Source organism: Daktulosphaira vitifoliae, unplaced genomic scaffold, assembly GCF_025091365.1.
Source record: "Daktulosphaira vitifoliae isolate Bord-2020 unplaced genomic scaffold, ASM2509136v1 Scaffold_82, whole genome shotgun sequence".
Taxonomy (NCBI): Eukaryota; Metazoa; Arthropoda; class Insecta; order Hemiptera; family Phylloxeridae; genus Daktulosphaira; species Daktulosphaira vitifoliae.
In genome coordinates this window covers 4,474-19,522 of record NW_026099651.1, presented here as the reverse complement: position 1 = coordinate 19,522, position 15,049 = coordinate 4,474, and positions in this window count along the sequence as shown.

Genomic DNA, 15,049 nt, shown 5'->3' with positions numbered 1-15,049 from the left:
TATTCTCAATATCTCTCTAATAAGAGTAAACTGGAAGCAAAATGAAAGAACTTTAAGTCTATCCCAAAACTAGCCGACCTTGAGCATTTGGCTTAAAACTTACTACCCGTTGGAATCCTATTTCCTAGACATTAATTTGGAACTTATAGTAATCGTGTTACCAATTCTGATATTCCAAAACTCTTCTCCGGTACTTCCCCATAGTAATAGAGTGAGAAATGAAAAAAAAACACATCCGATATATCTAGTAGTTAGACTTCTTGTTTCATTATATTGTATATCACTTGTCATTTTTTTATCATTAATGTAAAATTGTCAACCTCATAGCCACAGAAAACCTAAATATAAGGTAAATATCCATTTTCTGGGTTCACTGTCAACTGTAAGATTTGTCACTCTTGTGGACGAATCGTTACAAATAAAAATTGTATGATAACACATTCAATGTCTTTGATAAGACTTTAGATTTATAAAATCATGTTAATTTCATAATTTACCTCAAATTTCTAGTCTTTTCTGCACACAGAACGAAAATTATTTTGTTCTATTCATCAAAATTATAAATGTAATAACAAATGAAATTGTACATTTGTAAGGTGTGCCCGTCTATGACATAAAATTTTATATTTGATATTTAAAGGGCTTCATAATGTTAATATTTTTTTAATTCTATGACGTCCTTAAGATTCCAAATTTAATCAAAATATCAAGATTTGTTTGAAAAAGAAATTATTTAGAACTAAAGGCGTTCTTCAAAAAAATTCCGTCCATTTATTATCTTGCAAGAATTTTACATTAATTAATGAGTTATAATGACTTCTTTCGATGTTCTTTTATTAAACTTCGTTTAAGATTTCTCTTTATTTATAAAATAGATATTTTGGAATGATTAGTAAAAAATGTATAAGTCAAAGTTGTAATAAAACATTCTTTATAATTCATAAAAAGTATATTTAAAAACACAATTATTTAAAGAGCTAAAAATCGTTTTAGATCAAGCCAACATTTATTTGAGATCAACTATGATCCTCTGGTATTAGGTTGGCTTTAAAACTCGAAAGAAAACACTAATAAATCCTACACTTATTTTAAAAGACTTATATATTATTATAAGACTAATATTTCAACAACGATCTCGTCGTCATAATATTCCTAAGCGATATAAAAACTAATTATTATTATTAAATAAATAATAGTAATATAGCATAGTCATATATGTCATAGTTCATATATGAAACTATAGCATAGTCTCACATAAATTAATTATGGTAAAATATAAAATATTTGTGGTGTCATACCACTTTCCCAAACCATTTATTAAAGACGTCTCTTGGTCTCGTTCTATTCAACACAATATTAAATCTCAATACTTCTAACAATTTAAAAGATATAAAATCGATCTAATATAAAGGTAAATTTTAATTTTAAATCAATTTATGTACATAAAACATTCTGATAAGTTGCGTTTCGATGATGATTATTTTTTATAAAAGTATAAAACATTGAGAAATTTTTTTGTCATATTTTAATTTTATTCAATTAAAACCTTTATGAAAACATTTCTTAATAACAATAATGTCATTATTATTTTTCCGTCATTTTGAAGTAAAAAGTATATGCATAAAAAAATGCTGAATGATATTTTTAAAAATAAAATTTTATTGAAATTTACAATAATCTATTTAAATAACTATTGTGTAGGTTAGTGGTCGTATTTAAAAAATTTCATCATTTCTCACTCATTAAATATGAAAAATAAAAGTATTCAGTTAAGTTATCAATGATGTAAGGTCCTATTATTAATAATAAAAGTATGTAATAAAAACGATTTAAATTAATAATGTTTTAAGATAAACAATAAAAAGGCAAACTTATTTCATATTATTATAATCACAGTGAGCTTTATATTTATTTTATTTGCCTATTTTTGATTTTCTTTTTTACAGAACATTTATAACTATAATAATGACAAAACTGATATAATCTAGTTGGATTTATAGCGTAGTATACTCAATGGATCACAACTAAATCAATTAAGTATTTATTTTCGATACACTGTAACTAAAAATAGTTATATAAATTTATTGTTCGAACTCGGGTTTATTTAGTTTTGTAGATATTTTATACACCATATTGTAGTATGAACCAAAAAAAACTATAAAATAAAAATACTTTTTTGTTTAAAATAAATTTATAGACAAACGAAAGAATTATATTGATCACTGTATCATTGTGTTTTAATTTATTTACTTTCAATAAAGTTAATATTTTAAATAATTATCTCGTTACTTATTAAAACTTATAATAAAAAAAAAAAAAAAAATGTTGTCAAGCAATATTTCAAAAAGCCTTTATAAATTTATCAATAATTTAAAATCTAATTAATTGATTTGTCAATAGATCGTTTTAAAATTTAAAATGGTCGTAAAAATATGCGGAGGTTAAAGCAAAAATTATGTATTTCAATTATTGGTTAAAATAAGTTTGATCTAAAAATCATTATTGCAAATTTAACACTTTGGTATTAATGGTAGAAATAAAATTATACTGTAAAACCATTTGCAAAGTCTTTTTATATTAGTACTTGTAAGATTAATAATTTCCAAATGAATTTCCTTAAAAAATGATTAAAATTGAATTACACTCCTTTTAATTTACAATGCTCCCACGTATAAAACATTTTCTCGGTTGATTATTATTTTTCTGTATGAGCGACTAGATAGATCATAACTTAATTTGTACTGGCATTTTTAGTTAAAAATAAGTTGTAAGAATCTTATACAATTACAAATAGTAAATTTAATCAAGTCAATGTTTATTTAAAATTACACAATTAAATTGAGTTATACAAAATTAAAAAATTAAAAAACTTGAAATTAGTTAATCAAACTGACGTACCTATAGAATGTAAGTCTTCAACTGATAATGACTTTGCACTTATTTAGGAATAATTAATTTTCTGATATCAAATGTGACGTAAGACACCCGTATTTTGTAAAACGAACAGCGACCGGCGAAAGTGTACAAACCGTAGGAGACAGCGGAGGGGTGGTAGATAGTGGAAAAGGACTAAACACTAACTTGGTACTGGGTAGCCGTTTGACTAATCCAACGGGATCAACATGCTAAGCCTGGGCTATCCGGCGGCGCACTGAGGGCTACACTCTCAGAATCCTCATCCCTTCCTTCCTGTGCCGCCACCGACGGCGGACCGTTGCAGTCCAACTCCTCCCTCTTTTCTCGCCGACTGCACCATAGGGATGAAGTAACCTGCTGCCGCCCCCAAAACACCACCGCCCGTCCGCTCGTGTCTGACATATCACGCGCGTTGACGTCGNGTGTCTGACATATCACGCGCATTGACGTCGTGTGTCGGAGTAGAATAGACGAAATGTAATGTTACCAGTTGCATAAATTATAGTTTATAAATCATCTGAGATGCGCACGCCGCCAGATTCATACCGATTCCGAGAACATTGATTAATACTTAAAAAAACCATAAACGCCTTGGGCAAGTGCCGGAATGCATTTGATGGTGTGAAAATGTTTCGCAGTTACATTATACACGTGTATAGGTTTGATATTATAAAACATTTAATGTATGGTCGACGAGTTGCGTTGGATTTGAACTCATTATTTTGTACCACAAAATTAATGTCGGCGCGGTTATTGGACATTTTTTCCCGTTATAATCTTTCCAGCGTAAAAAATGTACTTACATGAGATTTATTTTGGTCGAGGTGTATTAATTGAACGGCTGCGACGCCAAGTACAAAATTTCCTTACCGATTGATCTATGTCCGCATTAGGTATTACTGAAAGGCCATAAAGGGATTTGCCGGACCAGACTCGGACGTGATTGGTCGTTGAAAACAACAAATGATGTAATTTCCTTTATGGCCAACCTTAAGAATGATTGCTGTTCATGTCATGTAGAGCACTTACAGTGTTTTATACGACTACCGCCGACACGCTGCAGAGAGATACGCAGTTGTAATTTTTACCAGCACTCTAGATAAACGAAACAATAATTAAACACTTTAAATATTGTCATATTATCTAAACCAATCAATAATTATTTTTATATTTTTATTTACAGTGTATTCTGACATAACGAAAATTCGTTGTTTATTTTAAATGTAATAAATTATTTTATTATTTCAACAATTTTTTATTTGCTAATTAATTACTATGTGTGTAACGATTAATTGAAATAAATCTTTTAATTCCTTCGTAAATCATTTATGTAAGCATATCATATGCTCACTTAAAATATATTTTTTACATTTTTTTTTTTTTAGTAACATACCACGTTATTATTCCATTATCTTTTTATGGTGAATACATAATAAATTTTAATCCATTTTGGTTAACCTTGTTTTTTTAATTATATATGTATATATATGGTTAAATTTTGATTTATAAAAATATTGTATAATACACGCAAAATTTCTATTTATATGTATAAAAATAGCAAGGAACTATATTCATAATGTCTTATATATGCATATGATTTTTCAGAAATTTTATTAGAATTTATTCAAAATTTAATACGAGTATGTTTAATTCTTTTAATTTAAACTAAGTTATATGAATGAGTATTACAAACAAATGTATTTTTTGTAAACAGTGAAGTACTTTATTGGGCAAAAACATGTTGTAAATTAAAATTAATTGTTATCAATACAAATACACTCATAAAGTACTGGTTAGTTTCTCTTGAATGTTGAAGGACAAATGAAAAAACCTCTTCAAGATAGTTTAGGAAAAAATTATTGTATTTTATAAGAAAGATTTTTCTAATGAAAAATTATATCGACACCATATAATTTGGTTGTATAGGCTTAAAAAATACATGAATATACTTTTTGATAAAAAATGTATAAGTTAAATACAACTTATATAATGTTATTAAGTATTATAGATTAATTTGAGACTCAAGAAGCTTTATATTTACTACACAGTGTGATTTATTAAGAATATTACCCCCGTTATTTTTTTTTTAATTATGATTTTCCATAGAAATTTACAACATAAAATTTGATTTATTTTTATGAACCATAACTATCTAGTTTATTTTTAAAAAAAAACATTCTCTAAGAATAGTNATGAGCCATAACTATCAAGTTTATTTTAAAAAAAAAAACATCTCTAAGAATAGTTTTTAGGGGTAACTTTTAAAAGTTAAATAAAAGCCTTTAATTATTTTTATAAAAATTTAATGAATAATAGACAAATTAAAATTTGAACTAATCGATTAACAGTTTGGTAATATTATTTTTTACGATACTTTAAGGTTTAGGAAAAGGAAGAGAAGGGTAGTGTTTAGCTCTCTTTTTACCATAATACAAAGGTAAAAATTCTACTATATTGCATATCCCTATCACTTATATCTAAAAATTATATTAACTTAAAAAGTAAAATTTTAAACTGACTGTAAGCTAGTTATCAATACATTTTTATGAAAAAATTGTTGTTTTCAAAAAAAGTGGGGGTAGTACTCTTAATAAATATCACTGTATATCTTCATGTAGAAATATTAGATATTCAATGACAAATAAATTATTTCAGTATTATGACACAAACTACCTTTGAATACCTAAACAAGCTATAACATAAAGTACCAAATAAATAAATTAGCATCAAATGCATAGTGTTTCAATTTATGAAAAAGAAAATTTGAATTTTTTATTTATAATTTATTATTTACTTTAGTTAATCTATATTTACCAAAAAAAAATGTTGAAATTTCTTAAAGTTTTGACCTATCTATTAATTTTTAAAAATATATGTTTGAGTTTTCATAGTTAATAAAAAAAAATGTATATTTATAAATAAATAGAACATTTAGTGTTAAACAAAAATTTGTTTTTTTTTTAAATTAAATATTAGCACACAATATATACTATAAGAATCAAGCTCAGCTGATCTCCTTGGCAAAATAGTCCAAGATATAGAAAAGAGTCAAAAGAATATATACATATGCTAATATTTGCTAATGACAAGTATTATTAAAACATAAAAAATATCAAAATAATAATTTTTTGATTTTTAGTAACTTATCAATTAAGACCAGATTATATGTAGTTTTTTAATTACAACACATTTATTTTATTTCTCATCAATTTCTAATATTTTACTTAAATCATCAAAAATTAAATTTTTGATCTTAGTACTACTTCATAATATCGATTATATAACCATTAACATTCTATAAAATCTGATAAATATATTATATTAAGATATCTTCCTGAATTATTTTTATATTGCTTAACTAAAATAAAAACGAAACCAAATAATAATTTAAAACTAATAAAATATTTATCTTTTCTATGGTGTGCTGTAAATAACAATTTTAATTTTCAGACATTAAAAATACCAAATTTTTGTATAATTTATGCCAATTTTTGAGCCCCTGACACCTTTTTAAAAAAATATTATCAAAAATGTAGTGTCATATTCGATTTAAGCAACTTAAAAACATACAATTATACTTTTTTTATATTCCTAAAAACTAAATTTCATCTTGTATTAATTTTGATCATCTTGTAATAACTATATTGTAAAAACAAAATATAATTATATAAGTAGTTTATAAAAATTATGCTGATCTCCAATCGGTTTCTTGGAGTCCCAGGGCTTAGAACAATAAAGACATGTAGGTATAAAAGTAAATTAATTAGTTGCCCTCTTTGTTGAAGTATAAAATTAAACCAATAGCTAAGCACATATAATGAGACACTGAGGTAACAAAGAGGGCGGATGCCTTCTCACGAATACCCAGTCGAAGTGTCTTTTTATTAAGGCATGAACTAGTTAATAAATTAATTTAAGATTAATTCTGTAATTATCTTTGATCTATTTCTTTTTTTGTTCTTTAGTCAGATTATTAATGCTAATTATGGAGGTAATATCAATTCACTTACTTGGTATTTTGTTGTAATTGTTTGAATCCTACAATATTTCTAAGCATCCAAAGATGTCAATCTCGTATTTCTTTTATATTAAAAACGTTAAAACCAACGCTATTAAAATTCTTTTTTTTTTTTTATTTTAATAAAAAATTAATTAAGTTTTAATGCAAGTGAATGGTTTGTAAGTGATTCAATAAAGCGAATTAACGACAACGCGAGATTGCGAGATTGCGATTCTAAGGATGTTGCAAAGATGAAGTAGTTTTAAAGAAGACTTCAAAACTATCTAATTTTTGTGAGATTTTAGTATTTCTTTATGATACTCGAAATACTCTCTGACAGAGGGACATCATTGTCAGAGTTTTTTTTATGAATCTCATTTTATTATAATAATCAAACAATGATCAAATTGAGAAATATTTGTGTATTAGTACAATAACTAATGTATAACAAAGTAATTATTATGAAAAACGATTTATTTATTCGTTTTTGTACAAGTAATAGACATAGTTGTAAAAAATACTTTTAAAAAGTATTTTAAATAATATTCAAATATTTAAAAAAAAATGTATTTAAAATACTATTTGAATACTTTTCATACAAAAATATTTGAGTAATACTCAATTACTTTACAAAAGTATTTCAAATACTAAGAATACAATTAAAAAATAATAATAATGTTTTTATTTTAACTAAGAGCAAAAGGTTCCACCTAAATAATTACCAAGAGGGTAATTTGAGTCAAATATTGAGTACTCTTAAATTAAGAGAACTCATTTATTATTTTCGATATTTTTTGTTAGAGGTAAATAAAATTAATTATTGGAGACTAATCAGTGAAAAAAATAAATATTAGTACACGTGTAAAAACCTGTAAAGTATGTCTTATTGACAATAGAGTAAATCATTTGAACCTGCAATAGGCTATTGTAGTAAGTTCAACTGATGTATTAAAAATAGATGTATACATAATAGCATTTAGATAAACACAATAATTATGTTATACTATAATGTAACATATAAAAAAACAGAGAATTATTCTCAATTTTCATTTTGACTGAGTTTAATTTGCTTGCTGTGTTACGGTTAGCAAAATAAAAAAAAAAAGTATATTAATAGTACTGAATATTAAACAGTATTAAATACTAAATAATTGTATTTAAAATACTACTCAGATACTTTTTATTAAATGTATTTAAAAATACTATTCAATACCAATGAAAGTATTTGAATACTTTTATTCAAATACATTTACTCAAATGCTTTACGCCTTTGGTAATAGATTATAAAGTCTAAAATAATAAATTATAAGGCCTACTTTACAATTCAAAAAATTAAAAATATAAAATTTTCATTGTTAAATATAAAATGGGCAATGCGAACTTGATACACTGTTCAACAGTAAGCATGTTTTATGTTGAAAGTGGAATAAGATCAATGGCAAAAATAATAAGTTCCATCATTAATTAAGAGGTAAATAATAATAATAATAATGGTAATTTGATTGTCATTACGCCTAATGAGCCAACTTTAGCTGATCAAGTTAGACAACTAGGCTTTAAGCAATAACAACATGTGTTAAAGTTGAATGAATTAGGATAATTTTGTAACCTTTATGGTAAAGCAACGTAAAGAAGCGTAACTATAAAAACATTTTAATAAGTTTTTAGAAAACTTAAACACTCGAAATGTTTTTGTTTTCATAATTATTCCATGAACGCATGCGGTTGCATTTATGATCACAGTCTGAAACTTTTTGGGGAATTCCAATGTACGTTTTTTTGTCCCTCCGTATAAACTTAAATTCTTGTGCGATTATTACTAAATTACGAGTACGATTTAAATCATCACTTGTCTGTCAAACTATTTGTCTCGTTGAACAACCGATCGCCTCTTTGGAATAATCTCGTTTTACACGATATTCCTCTCTCTATCGACCACCACGGCAGCTTAAAATACATTATGAGGATAGACCTTTTGTGACAATCGCCTTTTTCTGTGCCCGCCCTCCTTCCCCTGGCTCGCACACACAATTGCACCAGTTAATATCTTCGCCGTCCGCGGATACTCTGAATATCATGCACTTGCTCGGTCGAACGTTTATATAATTGTCACTGGCATAATATTATCTGTATGTTTACAGACTAATCCGTCTTTGAAGGCGCCCGACACTAAACGGACCGTAATATTGTCGTATTAACGGATAACAGTTTTGCGAACTTAGATTATAGTATTATTATTAATATAATATTGGCAGTGTACAGGCAACAGATCCCTTTCTCGATCCAATATGAAATTCGTCGTAATGGGTCACCGAGGAGGACAAGTGGAAAATTGTTGTTGTTGTGTTTGAGTGACGTGCCCGTATATAAGAGGTAAATGATCGTTGTTCGATTGTAAAATCCACAATGCACTCCCCTACAAAATGATATATCTGAACATCACACGACGGCGGCGGACGTCTAAAAAGCGATATGTGGAATTAATTCGGCTGTCATAATGTTGTTCAATTGTTGCCGTTTTTTTCCCATATTTGTTTCGAGTTCCCCTCTGCTGCCGACTCTACAGTGTGGAGCTGTACAAGCCGCCCGAGGAGTGTTTCTAGTGCGGTAATAAATTTTTTCAGTTACAAGAGAAAAGAAAAATATACGTGTATATGCGAGCAAGGGTTTACACAGCAGCAATTCCGTGACAGCAATTGCGGCGATGTGGCGGCACTAGTAAAAAGAGATATATTGTATTATTATCTACAAAGTTCGAATATGTGCGCACTGCAGCGGTACATAAAATAAGACGTTAGTTTCAATTTGTTTCGCATTTGACGGTCCAGTTCACCGCACCCTTCTGTAGCCCCTTGGCGGTCATTACACAAAATACTGTATAGCCAGTAAAAAATATATAACACCTTGTGCACAAACCAGAATCTCAATCGTAAAAAATTATTCCAAAAATAATGATATATTTTTCATTTGTAATCCAAAGAAATGGGTTCATTCACGACCATTATACAGGGTGTTCAGTAAGTAAGGAAACCGGTCAATTGTTACAACCGATGAGAACAATAGAAACCCGTTTCCTCACCTACTGAACACTCTGTATAGTGTTTATTCATTATGTCAAAAACAATTTTGTAGTATTTTATTTTACCAAACTACTTGTTATAAGTGAAATACATACACACAATAATTACAGTTCACGCCTTTTAAACCGTTAATCTCTTCGTAAATAAAAATAAGAATTTTCTTTTATATACGAACTCTGAAAAAATAAAATCACTCTCGTTGTGAAACTTCGAATTCTATTGAAATGATTCTGTTCTATATCATAATAATTTATATACTGTTATTTTTATACCGAAACCCTTTATTAATTTTTCAGTTCAAAAAATGTTAAAAGAAGGACTGTTATTGACGTCAAGCCTTTTTTTTTTTTTTTTTGTAAAATTAGTGTTTTTTTAATAGCAAAATACCAATCTAAAATTAAATTAGTTTTTGTTTATTTTCACCCAATTTATTCGTTGACCCTATTCCTCAACAAATTAATACCCAATATCGGTTGTTAAAATTTAACTTTGCATGCGATTTTAATTTTGTATGCGATTGTCAAGCTCAAAATAAGTATATAAAAATCTTCATGGAAAGTTTTGAATATTTCGGGAATCCATTGTCGTATAAACATATTTCAAATTAAAGATTATATAATATACAATAAATAAATATACACACATATATATGCTGTATATTCTGACGACTAATTTTCTATATGCAAATATTCCTAAAGTTTTGGTCCCATTGCCATATCAAAGAACGATACCTTAAGATAATTAAATAATAAAATAATGAACAAAAAAATCTATCAAACCCTTCATTGTGCAGGACCCAGCAGCAGTTAGGGGTCACATACCAAAGTTATTTCGTTGTGTATAATGACTAAAGAGCGTATTTACATGTGTATATGCATTTATAAACTTTGTTTAAGCCGTTTTAAATGGACCTAAGTTTGTGGCAATTTGTTCTTGAAATACGGTAGCGTAGAAATATTTTTCGTTTCAAGAGGGATTTAAAACCCCCTAATCCCCTCAACACTATAAACCCGGTTAGATTAAAGATTAAGTTTTCAATTCTAATGACACATATTTGCACTGGCTGATAATTCGTTTGGAACAACGCGACGATGCGGACTATAATTAAAAACCTACGTTAATGAGTTGGGACTCGCTAACAACTCTGTGACCAGGATGATAGATTTTTAATTTTTGTTCGTTGGCCGTCGTCAACTATAGTCGAGTCCGCCGATGTAAAATCCGAAGTAAATGAAAATTAATCATAGATCCGCTGGTTGGCAACAATTCAATTTGAAAAGGTGCGAAAAACTTGAAAAACCGGCCATTACCAAAAGGTTTAAGAGATTTAAATTAAATTTCGTCACCGTCGGCGTTGTAATTTTTTAATATCAAAATATAAACCCTCCGTTCTCCTGCCGTTCCCCTCGGAAACCACCAGCATCGGATTTGTGTAAGCCCCGGCCGGTAGTCGTTGCCGCCGCACATTATAATAATAACTCGTTGCATCGGCCGTTCTACGTGCATTATTGTCGCGTTGATTTATGTTTGTACATCCTCGTCGCCCTGTATTTCAACGACAACACTGTGCCCATAAACGTAACAGTGGCGGCGGCGGGTAGTTGTTACACGAGGAGGATGATGCGGCGGACACGCGACCGTATTGAATTATAATAAAACGACGGCACACGCATATGCTTTCCCGTGCACTGTGTGTCGTCAAAGCAAACACGCACGCGCCCTCCTCGTCACCCCCGCGACTACCCCTCGCGTAGTTGGCTGTATTGTGTGTACGTACGTTTATCCCGTGTTTCCCCCTCCCCCCGACCTATTTTTGTACATTTTTAGTGCACAAAGACCACCGGCTAGGGGACGGTTGGTGTCGAATGTGTCGCTCGGTTGACGCGCAACGACTAAAAATAATATCACCGCCGCCGCCACCACCGCTGTAATTGAACATTACCCTATTTGTGTGCCTGATCTTGTAAGCTAGGCGTACGGCCTTTGTTTATTTAGAGGTACCAAAGTGTAACAGTAAAAAAATCTCAGTAAAATTATGATCAAATGTATACGGGAAACAGACTACGAGAATTGTGAATTATTTATTCTGCTGCCCAATGATACGATGTGTTATGATAACTTTTTTTTTTTTTTTAACCGTGAGAATGTTATTGATGCTCAGTTCCGGGTCGCACACATTTTCTTCGAATTATGAGCCACATACACGTGGCAAGCAAAATACCCTAATTTAATTAAATCTCTCAAATAGTTCCTGGAATTACAAATTTCTATGAACCTTTTCAAAATAAACAACTACCGTGCCACCGATTATAATTACTATGCATATATTTACTTTGTATAGTTTTTTGCATTATATTCTTTGTATTTTAATTGAAGTTTACAGACGTTTTTTTATTATTATTTTCCCACCTGTTTTTGATAAGTACTCGTAAGCTGTATTAATCCTGATATTCCAACTTAGATTTACCACGGTGCTATGTCTCTACATAACTCCCCGTTTATGCTGGAACGAGTTTTTAAACTATAATTGAACACTGTATGCGCCAAAAGTATACANTTTTTTTTTTTTTTTGTAAAATTAGTGTTTTTTTAATAGCAAAATACCAATCTAAAATTAAATTAGTTTTTGTTTATTTTCACCCAATTTATTCGTTGACCCTATTCCTCAACAAATTAATACCCAATATCGGTTGTTAAAATTTAACTTTGCATGCGATTTTAATTTTGTATGCGATTGTCAAGCTCAAAATAAGTATATAAAAATCTTCATGGAAAGTTTTGAATATTTCGGGAATCCATTGTCGTATAAACACATTTCAAATTAAAGATTATATAATATACAATAAATAAATATACACACATATATATACTGTATATTCTGACGACTAATTTTCTGTATGCAAATATTCCAAAAGTTTTGGGCCCATTGCCATATCAAAGAACGATACCTTAAGATAATTAAATAATAAAATAATGAACAAAAAAAATCTATCAAACCCTTCATTGTGTAGGACCCAGCAGCAGTTAGGGGCCACATACCAAAGTTATTTCGATGTGTATAATGACTAAAGAGCGTATTTACATGTGTATATGCATTTATAAACTTTGTTTAAGCCGTTTTAAATGGACCTAAGTTTGTGGCAATTTGTTCTTGAAATACGGTAGCGTAGAAATATTTTTCGTTTCAAGAGGGATTTAAAACCCCCTAATCCCCTCAACGCTATAAACCCGGTTAGATTAAAGATTAAGTTTTCAATTCTAATGACACATATTTGCACTGGCTGATAATTTGTTTGGAACAACTCGACGATGCGGACTATAATTAAAAACCTACGTTAATGAGTTGGGACTCGCTAACAAATCTGTGACCAGGATGATAGATTTTTAATTTTTGTTCGTTGGCTGTCGTCAACTATAGTCGAGTCCGTCGATCTAAAACCCGAAGTAAATGAAAATTAATCATAGATCATCCGCTGGATGGCAACAATTCAATTTGAAAAGGTGCGAAAAACTTGAAAAACCGGCCATTACCAAAAGGTTTAAGAGATTTAAATTAAATTTCGTCACCGTCGGCGTTGTAATTTTTTAATATCAAAATATAAACCCTCCGTTCTCCTGCCGTTCCCCTCGGAAACCACCAGCATCGGATTTGTGTAAGCCCCGGCCGGTAGTCGTTGCCGCCGCACATTATAATAATAACTCGTTGCATCGGCCGTTCTACGTGCATTATTGTCGCGTTGATTTATGTTTGTACATCCTCGTCGCCCTGTATTTCAACGACAACACTGTGCCCATAAACGTAACAGTGGCGGCGGCGGGTAGTTGTTACACGAGGAGGATGATGCGGCGGACACGCGACCGTATTGAATTATAATAAAACGACGGCACACGCATATGCTTTCCCGTGCACTGTGTGTCGTCAAAGCAAACACGCACGCGCCCTCCTCGTCACCCCCGCGACTACCCCTCGCGTAGTTGGCTGTATTGTGTGTACGTACGTTTATCCCGTGTTTCCCCCTCCCCCCGACCTATTTTTGTACATTTTTAGTGCACNTTTCCCCCTCCCCCCGACCTGTTTTTGTACATTTTTAGTGCACAAAGACCACCGGCTAGGGGACGGCTGGTGTCGAATGTGTCGCTCGGTTGACGCGCAACGACTAAAAATAATATCACCGCCGCCGCTGTAATTGAACATTACCCTATTTGTGTGCCTGATCTTGTAAGCTAGGCGTACGGCCTTTGTTTATTTAGAGGTACCAAAGTGTAACAGTAAAAAAATCTCAGTAAAATTATGATCAAATGTATACGGGAAACGGACTACGAGAATTATGAATTATTTATTCTACTGCCCAACGANCGAGAATTGTGAATTATTTATTCTGCTGCCCAATGATACGATGTGTTATGATAACTTTTTTTTTTTTTTTAACCGTGAGAATGTTATTGATGCTCAGTTCCGGGTCGCACACATTTTCTTCGAATTATGAGCCACATACACGTGGCAAGCAAAATACCCTAATTTAATTAAATCTCTCAAATGGTTCCTGGAGTTACAAATTTCTATGAACCTTTTCAAAATAAACAACTACCGTGTCACCGATTATAATTACTATGCATATATTTACTTTGTATAGTTTTTTTCAATATATTCTTTGTATTTTAATTGAAGTTTACAGACGTTTTTTTATTATTATTTTCCCACCTGTTTTTGATAAGTACTCGTAAGCTGTATTAATCCTGATATTCCAACTTAGATTTACCACGGTGCTATGTCTCTACATAACTCNTTTATTATTATTTTCCCACCTGTTTTTGATAAGTACTCGTAAGCTGTATTAATCCTGATATTCCAACTTAGATTTACCACGGTACATAACTACCCGTTTATGCTGGAACGAGTTTTTAAACTATAATTGAACACTGTATGCGCCAAAAGTATACATAGTAAAGTCGTTGTATTACCTGTGGCCGTCGCTGTCGACAGGATTGATTGAAATTCGCTACAACTTGATCCCATCGAAATTGGTATCCGATGCCACAAACATCTCAACAT